A 9615-nucleotide genomic window follows, 5' to 3' on the forward strand; every position below is an offset into this window, starting at 1 on the left:
CAATAACATGTGAAATGTAAGTATTATTTATGTTTATTATCATGGATAGATATTTACCGCATCTGTATGGCTTTTCTAATTAATCCCGACTTATTTTTATTTTCCCATATAGATCCATCGAGGTGCATAGATGACTGCTACAATGGCTGGCATGTTGCCAAAAACATGTCAAAGCTAAGTATTATTTATGTTTATTATCATGGATAGATATTTACCACATCTGTACGGCTTTTCTAATTGCTCCCGACTTATTTTTCTTTTCCCATATAGAGGTGCATGGGTGGTGACATCCTGATAGGGCACTACAAAGTCCTCCACAAGCCTCCTCCTGCGGTGTGCCTTTGTGTTTCGTCCCCGGTCGTGACTGCTACAATGGCTGGCATGTATCCAAAAATATGAAAGATGTATATTTGAATAAATTTTAAACCATATGACCAGTTTTGTCTCCTTTATATAAAAGTATGATTTTTAGTGTAAAAGTAGCCTTTTTGCCTATTTGGTTACCATGGGTACCAAGGGTCCTTTGGAGCCTCCAAATGGCCTTTTTGGAAAACGCCCAGACATGCCCTTAGTAAAACATCTGTAAAATATTCATTTTCTTTCGTATTGTGTTCAAATTTGAACTTTAGCTAGGCAAGGCTTCATGCTAGGGTCCCATTGTGTTTTCCAGCTCATAAGTCCCAGCTAGAGTCATCAGCAGGCATCTGTTTACCAAAAATATTCAGGCGAAAATAAAAACCTTCTACCTCACTGTGTGCCAACTGCTATTACTCAATGCCAGTAGCACTTATAGTGATTCTGACTGTTGGGGAGGGAAGATCAGAATGTTACCTTTCAAAAGAGACCAAGATCATGCATGTACTCCAAATGGTTCAAGAACAGCTTTCAATATAATCTGGGTGTCCCCAAACAGGCGTTTTAGGCGAATTTCACCCGCCTCTTAAGAGGTTAATTAATTATTAAGAACTACCACTTTAAGTCCCATAGTGTTACCCTAAAAGATTGCTATTGTTGCTAATAATTGTAGTTGAACGTTCTTTGTTGAAATTTTAAGAATTTCTTTTAACATTTGAATATCACATATTCAATGTTAACTGGTCAAGCTGCGAAATTGCCTGTAACTGTTAAATGCTTTTGAATTAAGACATAGCGTGCCACCGGCCCTATGTAACAGAGCTTGTACCTGGCTGTTACTGCCTAGCATATCAGCCCAAGTTGGATAAGAGAACATGAGAAAGAGCCACAGCGTGCTTACAGCCCTGTGAATTTATAGAACCCTTAACTGTTACTGCCCTGCATATCAGTTATTGTGATTCAAAGTTTGGTGAATTGTTTTACTCACCATAGTTTTGGTTAGGCTAGTGTACAATCAAATCCACACTACAAGGTGTCTGCCATCGCAACACCAAAGCCAACCACACTGTTGTTGATTTATAAACTTAAATCTAATCCCTACATTTCAGATCCAACAATGGAGAATCCCTGTGTAGAACAGTTTGTTTCTTCCCTAGCAACGAGCCTGACCCCTGGCTATCCTGAATTCATCAACAAGTTGAACTTCAATGAGTGTAATAAAGAAATAGATTCTTTACTTAATGACAGGTGTGATGCACAAACAGCATCAAAGGGTCCATTGTTGAGATGTATGATTCTTAATTTCCACAGGCAAATCAACCTTGTCTGTCAGAGCAAAGCAGCCATGGAACAGGAGGTAAATGCCCTTAGAGCACAAAATGCTTTTCTCCTCCAGGAGGTTCAGACTGCTAGTAAGAAAACTCTGCACTATTTGGAAGACCTGCACTCAGCAGAGTCAGATCTGTTTTCACACAAGGAGGAATTGTTAAAACTTAGATTAGAAGGCGCGGCCTCACATCAGTTTTTGAACCAATGTGATTCTGGTTACTCCGATTCATACTCCTCTGATAGTGTACGGTTAACTCCCTCTTCACTCCCAAGATGGGACAGAATCCCATCGGACCCGAAGTCTTTGGGAATGAAGTCACTTTCTGATCCTCCACTGACAGGAAGAGGTAACAGCTTCCTAACCGCCCATCTTTCTGACTCTGAGACTGACATTGATGACACATGTAGTTTATCTTCAAGAACACATTGTGCCTCATACACTTCTCATCCACTGCTGCATGACACATTGCTCCGTGCACAACTCTCGAAAGGGGGGACTTCAACAGTCAAAAATGTTTTAGCACCTCCCCCTCAACCAGAGAGACCTGTAGCAGGTGATGCACGCAGCCGGACCTCACAGTGTCCGCGCTTCAAGTTGCTGGAGTTTCTAGCTAAAGATATTGAACAATTTGATCCAGACAACTGTGATCACAACATTGATAATTACTTTAGAGAACTAGATCTCAGCTTAAGTGATGTGGCAAATGCAACAGAAAGAGAGAAGGTTAGACTTGTGTTAAAAACCAGCTCTACAGCTGTTCACAAGTTAATTCGGTCACTTCCTTCCAGTGTCACAAGTAACTACACAGAGCTCCGTCAAGCAGTAGTCGAGGAATTCTCTTCTACTGCTGATGAGATAACAGCCATTGTTACAGCATCCGAAATTAAACATTCACGTCGCGAAAATCCCAAGGATTATTTCAAACGTTTGAGGCATGTTTATTTTCAAGGAAAGAACGAACCAGGCCTAGAAGAAAATCCCACCTTCAAGGCGATGTTCTTACGCAATTTACATCCATGTATACGCACACATGTTGTACTGATGACACAGGAAGAAAAACCTTCAATGCAGCAGATCAGGAAGATGTCACAGGTGGCTTGGGAAACTGTTATCACTCTCAAGGCTACAGTTGGTGCAACTGAGCCTGTCAAAACAAACACCAAGGTGTCAAATTTATCCACAGCTTCAAAAAGGCCCCCTCACAACAAAACGAGGGGGGTGACAACAGGCAGCGTGGGGACACAGAGCGTATCCGCCATATCCATCAACTTCCCAGAGATAGGCATTCCCACAGTAGAAGCTGCAGGAAGCCGTACTCGGACATTCTGGCCCAAACAGACAACCACTACTCAGAAGATGACGACAGCATCTCTGAGTACAGTTCAAAATATGGTTATGACCGAGCACACAGTGACAGCGCCTCTGAACGCAACTTAGAGCCTGGCCCCGCAGCGCGTTACAGCCCTGAGCCGAGACACAGGCGATCAAGAGCTCGCTCCTCACGGCCATAACCAACACACAGTTAAATCCTGTACGGACAGTCAGTATTAAGTTTCATGCAGTTAAATAGGAAAACTGTTTTTGTTAGCATCAGCAGCAAACTCAAAAACCTAAATTCTGATTAAACTTATATACCACTGCCAACTTTGTAAATATGTTTGGATCGAACACCTTTCATATCATAATAAAAGTCCATACCACACAGGTTAGGACATTAGCATATTATTACAGAAACAATGATACAGTCATTTGAATTTTGAGATTTTGAAAATTATGACATCCTTCTACAGGAAACCTGAGGAGTTTTAAATTGTTAAGTCTAACAGATACGACTGAGTACTACATTAAGTAAGATCCAATGAGGTAACAAAACTCTTGGACATTCCCAAAAAAAGATGACCTTACCATTGTACGTGTCTCTCTCTTCATCTTGTCTTACAATTTACAAATGTCACATTTTTTCTGTTTTCTCCTTAAACGTAGTGAACAGCACAGGTTATTCATATTGTACTGTTACTTTACTCTGAATGATTTGTCTAATTTGAATCTTGCTTAGCTTAACTAGATAGTATATACAAATGCCCAGAGGTTACCGTCCAAATGAACTGACAATTGACTTTTCCAGCCTTGCACTAAACATGTTCAGATATGCCCTCAGGAACACACGTCAGGTGCGATCCCTGAAGCCACAGGGGGGATGTTGGGACATGGTTTTTGTGCAAACCACAGGCCTCCCTTCAGTCAAACTTGAAACAAGGGAGCCGCATGTTCTGGAGTGAACTCAGTCTCCCAGAGTGCCACATGTTCCCTTTGTCTTAAGACAGTCAAGGAACTCCGTCTCCCAGAGGACGTAACAGGATGCTGCATTTCCTGGGATCTGGGCAATATCACACAAAGGTGTCAAGAACCTGGGGGGTCACTCCTATTGGTCACTCTGGTCCAAGACCTGTGAGGTCACCGGGGCCAATATAAGGAGAGGTCTGCCTAAAATCTCTCTCTTCTTTCATCCCGCCGAGGGCGGAAGGCTGTCTCTCTCTATCCAACCCACAACCGGAGGTCAGAGGTGCAGCTCCCAGCTCACCCCTCTCAAGGAAATCTCCTCGCCCTTCAAGCTCTACAAAACTCCTTGTAGCGACGCGATGTCCTGCAGGAAAACTTCAACCAGCATCTGAGCACACGGCTCGACAGAATCGCGAATGCAGAACTCTACGACCACCAACCCAGGAGACGTCACAGAACTGCAACTGGACTGCAACTTCTTTCCCTCTTTCCCTCGGACTGGTAACATAATCTGGGCTTAATAATTATACTACGCTAAGCAAGACTGTTTATTTGATCGGTGTGTGTTTATAAGTTTGATATATGCTGTGATGTTGTAGGTATGAGTTAAATGAAGGTTAATGGCAGTTAGACTCGCCACAGGCTTTGTCCCTGACTATCATTATCTGATTAACATCCACACAGACACGTATAGCATCTCTCCAAGTTAAACCTTCCCCCTCAGCCGTAAAGCAACGGCCATAAAGCAACCTCAGAAGAAGGGGGGGGGGGGCTCTTATCTTAGGGACCATTTTTAAAGCATGCTAATTTACATTCACACACACACACACACACCTCCTTGTTAGTTAGTTTGATTGTTTAGTAATTTGTGTTTTTATACTTTATTATGTTCATAATAAATGTTCTTCTTTCACAAATGTTCTGTCATTAATATTGCATAAGTGAATCTTGCCAACTGTTACACTGTTAAGAACTCCATAAACCTTCATTGTTCATTATATAATCTTTAATGGTAAAATATTGAGATTTCTAATTGAACTAGATCTAAATGAGACTGATCTTAATCAATAAATTGGCTATCTTTTCTCTTCTATGAAGGGTGGTGCCCTGCGAGAACTTTAACCAATTAAAGTTATGATTTAATATTAATATTTTAAATATTAATGTTTTACATTTTATTTTGATAACCAAATTTATTGAGTGCCTAAAGGCACACCATTCTATGGTAACACTTTTTAAGCACTATTGCACAACAAATGTCATCAATTTAATTTATGACCACTTCTTTCCTGACCTGGAATTTAAAATGTTATATCTGTGTGAAGAAATATGCAGCTTTTACAACCAAAATACTGATTTTCTAGCCTGACGTTTCTAGCCATACTCATAATTCTAGTCAGAATATGAGTCTGATACCGCTCCATTGGGCTGTGATTATGGGGCGTGTTACTGTAAAAGATGTGGACACGTGATTCAGGACTTTGTTTGAGGTTCTTTATTCATCTGCTGAAACCTGCAGAAACCAACAGATTTGCTCCGAAAACCTTTTTCTCCGTTCGACAATCCTCAGTGAGACAAAAATACACTCCCTACTTTTCTTACAGTACATAAAACACAGTATACACACCCTTATCAATTACATAAACTACACACGCCAGTAACATATTGTTACCAATCAGTAATTAAATCAAAATGGAAACCCACATACCTGCAGAAACCAACAGATTCGCTGTGAAAACCTTTTTCTCCGTTCAACAATCTACAAAATAGAATAAATTTACTTAAAATAATTGGTGCGCAAACAAAATGGTGGCCGCATTACATCTCCGTGGACGTTAAATTATGTTGATTTACAGCATTTGCCAAAACATATCAACACTCAAAACAACAGCGCAACGTACTTATAAATACAACATGAAATTTACACCGGTCATTTATCAAAGAAAACGATAAAACAGCACGAAGCTTATCCACAGGTGACTTACCCTCAGTGAGACAAAAATACACTGAGGGAAAGAAGAGCCGACAGGAAGTAAAAACTTTGGGGAGCACAAAAGGTGGTGCACAGCAACATCACTTCCGCAGGTAGTGTTAACAAAATAAAATAATAACAAAATTAAAATTCACAAATACAAATTATAAATAAAAATAAATACAGTACATTCTTAACTCTGTGACATTACAACCGAACCAGGAAAAAAAAAATGCCTCTTCATGATTATGAGATGCTAAGTCATAATTATGAGATACTAAGTCAAAATAATGAGATACTAAGTCATAATAATGAGATACTATCTCCTAATAATGAGATGCTAAGTCATAATAATGGGATACTAACTCATGATAATGAGATAGTAAGTCATGATTATGAGATGCTAAGTCATAATTATGATATACTAAGTCATAATAATGAGATACTATCACATAATAATGAGATGCTAAGTCATAATTATGAGATACTAAGTCATATTTATGAGATACAAATTTTCATCAATGTGGCAGAAATGGGCTTCCATAGTTCTCTCAGTGCCCATGGAGAATAAATACAAATGTCAGCATTGTCTCCAGGTCCTGAGGAAGCCCGTTCAGGCTCACTGCGGCCATCGCTCCTGTGAACACTGCTTCAAGCAGCTCACCAGGTAGACTGGAGATCCACCGACAACCGTGTGGCATGCAACCCCCCCATCCTTCCACCCCCTATTGCTTACTCTCTAATTTGACATGCTACAGCCCATCCTGTGTTCCTAACTCTGCTCGCCTCTGTTGATTATTTTTCCTTTTTTGGTGCTCCCAAGATCAGTTGCTTAATGCACACTCATCCCTGGACTCTAATACTGATGTCAGTGTATCACAAGGACCTGGCTCACTCAAGCTAAAGGTGTCCATTGTTTTCTTTCCTCTCATTGACTCACTGGTTGCTTAGTAATGCACTAATAATGTTGTGAATACAAGGCACTGCTATGTCCAGTGATACTTTAACAGTATCATTAGATATAAGATGCAAGAGAATTATTGATTTGAACAGTTTTAAGAAAACATAAATGAAACAGGGGCTTCTGCTTGTGTTTTCAAGCAGAAGCCTGGATGGATGGATGAATTTGCAAACATTCACACCACAGCAAAAAAGCTCATCTGACATTTGTGTTTCTACTTATGAAAAGTCTAAAAGCAAGAAGTGCCTGGGTCATGTGAACTTCTGAGATGAACTTGATCCTTGATGTGAAGTAGATGTTTTCAAAGTAACCTGTTACACGTAGATTTTTGAGTTAATGAATATTTCACATTTCATTGATTTCCCACATTTCGGTTTTATTTGACTCTTAAGTCACAAATCTGTTTTTTTGTCAGTTATGGGCCTAAGCCTTGTGAGGCCTGCCGCCAGGAGGAAATATAGCCTATATCCACCCTTCATAGTAATGAAGAGGTAAGTGAACCATCCTCTGGGGGTAAAAGATGGTTTACTGATTAAACACTGATTGAAAGGAAATGTGTGACTCCAATCCCACATTCCACTGCCTGTGATAGGGCATTTACTTCACAGCAGCCTCATACAATACATCATACTATGTCTGCCTGCTGGTTTTATTTCTGGCTTCACTGAGCTTGTTGTTCTTTGTTGCTCCTCCAGGCGTTTCCAAACAATACAGCAGGTCGAGAAATTGCAAGTCTTCAAGCCAGGTGTTTGAACCACGGTTGCAATTGGACGGGCACTATAAAAGAGTATGAGGTGAAGTACAGTACTAACTTTTTTTTTTTCCTTCCCCTTTAAGCTTTTAGTTATCTTTATGGTTGAGCAAGTTAAGCAGGGTTATCACATTACAGAGAAACAGGAAGTGAAACTTACCAAGCCTGGAAAGTCCCTAAAATCGAACCCGCTTATCAACAACAGCTCAGTTGGAAAGTACCATCGGGTTAATGACCATTACATGAAAATAAACTGCTGGGTTTATATAGGGGAACTACTGAGTTTATGCAGGCTACAAGGAAGGAAACAGATATAGATTTAGGCGATTAGACAAGTCCTTCACACAGACTATGGTTTGACTAATTACAGAAAACCCCTGTGAGAATCATAAAGCTGCTTTCTGGTGTTTGTGTGTTTGAATGGGTGTCATGTGTCCACATTTTTTTTTTTTCTGTAAATATCTCGGTGCTGGGCAAGTAACTCAGATTTAGTTATGCAATATATTTTTACCACAGAGTTCATGGAATGATCACAACAGCCTGTAACACATTAACATTTATGTATGATTATTCGTTGGATGTGGTCTCAGGCGTTGTGGTCTTGAAAGATCTGCGCTGTCATTAGCTAGCCACCCACACCCATAACGAAGTGTTATGAAGCTGAATGTTGTGCAAGGGTGGCGTAGCAGAGACAGGGATCCAACTGATTAGCTGTTAAAGATTATCACACTTACTTTGGGCATTTAGTTCCAGTTTTTTTTCAGTGTAGCGTGTCAGATAGTGAGCAGGCAAAGCCAAAATAGGTTAACCTACCTGTGGCTGCGAGACGTCAACGTGCTGCTGTGGGTAGATTTTTTGAGGGGTCTTGAGCTTCTTGGTCAGTTGACTACACCTCGCAATCCAGCTCCGCCCCCTTTCTTGTCTCAGGACTTGACCTTGACATGTGATGTAGATTCTTGCCTGCTAATTGCTCATAACGGTCAACGGTATCAATTTCATATCCCACTGTGAACATTTTATGTAAATTGAATGATACTTGTTAAACAAAACTTATTTCCTGTTGCCAGTAGATGGCGCGATCAGTATTATGACATACAGACTTATAGAGCTGTTCAAGTAGTGGCTCTGATGTAGCTTTAGCAATTTTGTGTCAATTAGACAATGTTACAACAACTTAATTTTCACACTGATCAGTAGGTGGCGCTATGACCCTGAGGAAATATTCAAAGATAGAGCTGTTCAGGCTTGGACTCTGATCATGAGACAGAAGTTTGGTGGTGATAGGACAATGCACAGTGGAGTTATGACAACATCGTCTCCTTTTGGCGACGGATGAACCTTCGCCGTAGTTGTTTGTTTATGGCTCAGCATCAAAGGATTCATGGTCCATTTATGTCCGCGATACAAAACATTGAGTTTTAATCATACTGTAAGAATTTGAGCATGTTAAAGCCCTCAAAAAGCCAATTCATTTGCCTGAATCTTTTTTTAATAAAAATCCTTACAATTTCAGTAGGGCCTCACTGTCTGTCAGTGCCTGTCAGTGCTCGGGCCCTAAAACATACGATGCATGGCGAGTAGGTCACAATAGGCAACCGCTTCCAGTTCTGGTGTTTGGGGTCCCAGCAGCACACACTCCAGTCCCTGTCCCGCACCGGAGGATCCCGGCTGACGTTACTCCAGTTCCGGCGTTGGAGGTCCCGGCAGTGTATACTCCAGTCCCTTTCCCACGCCGGACGGTCCCGGCAGACGCAACTTGATTTCCAGCATCGGGGGTCCCGGCAGCAACTACTCCCTGTTCCTCACTGGAGGGTTCCGGCAGATGCAACTTGTGTTTCGGCGTTGTGGGTCCTAGCTACGATTCTTGTGTCGGTGTCCCAGCAGACACCGGCATCGGGGGTCCCGGCAGCAGCTACTCCGGTTCCTGCCCCATGTCCGGGGCTGAGGTAAACGACCCTACATGATTC

This window comes from Pleuronectes platessa, chromosome 4, assembly GCF_947347685.1.
Source record: "Pleuronectes platessa chromosome 4, fPlePla1.1, whole genome shotgun sequence".
NCBI classification, from domain to species: Eukaryota; Metazoa; Chordata; class Actinopteri; order Pleuronectiformes; family Pleuronectidae; genus Pleuronectes; species Pleuronectes platessa.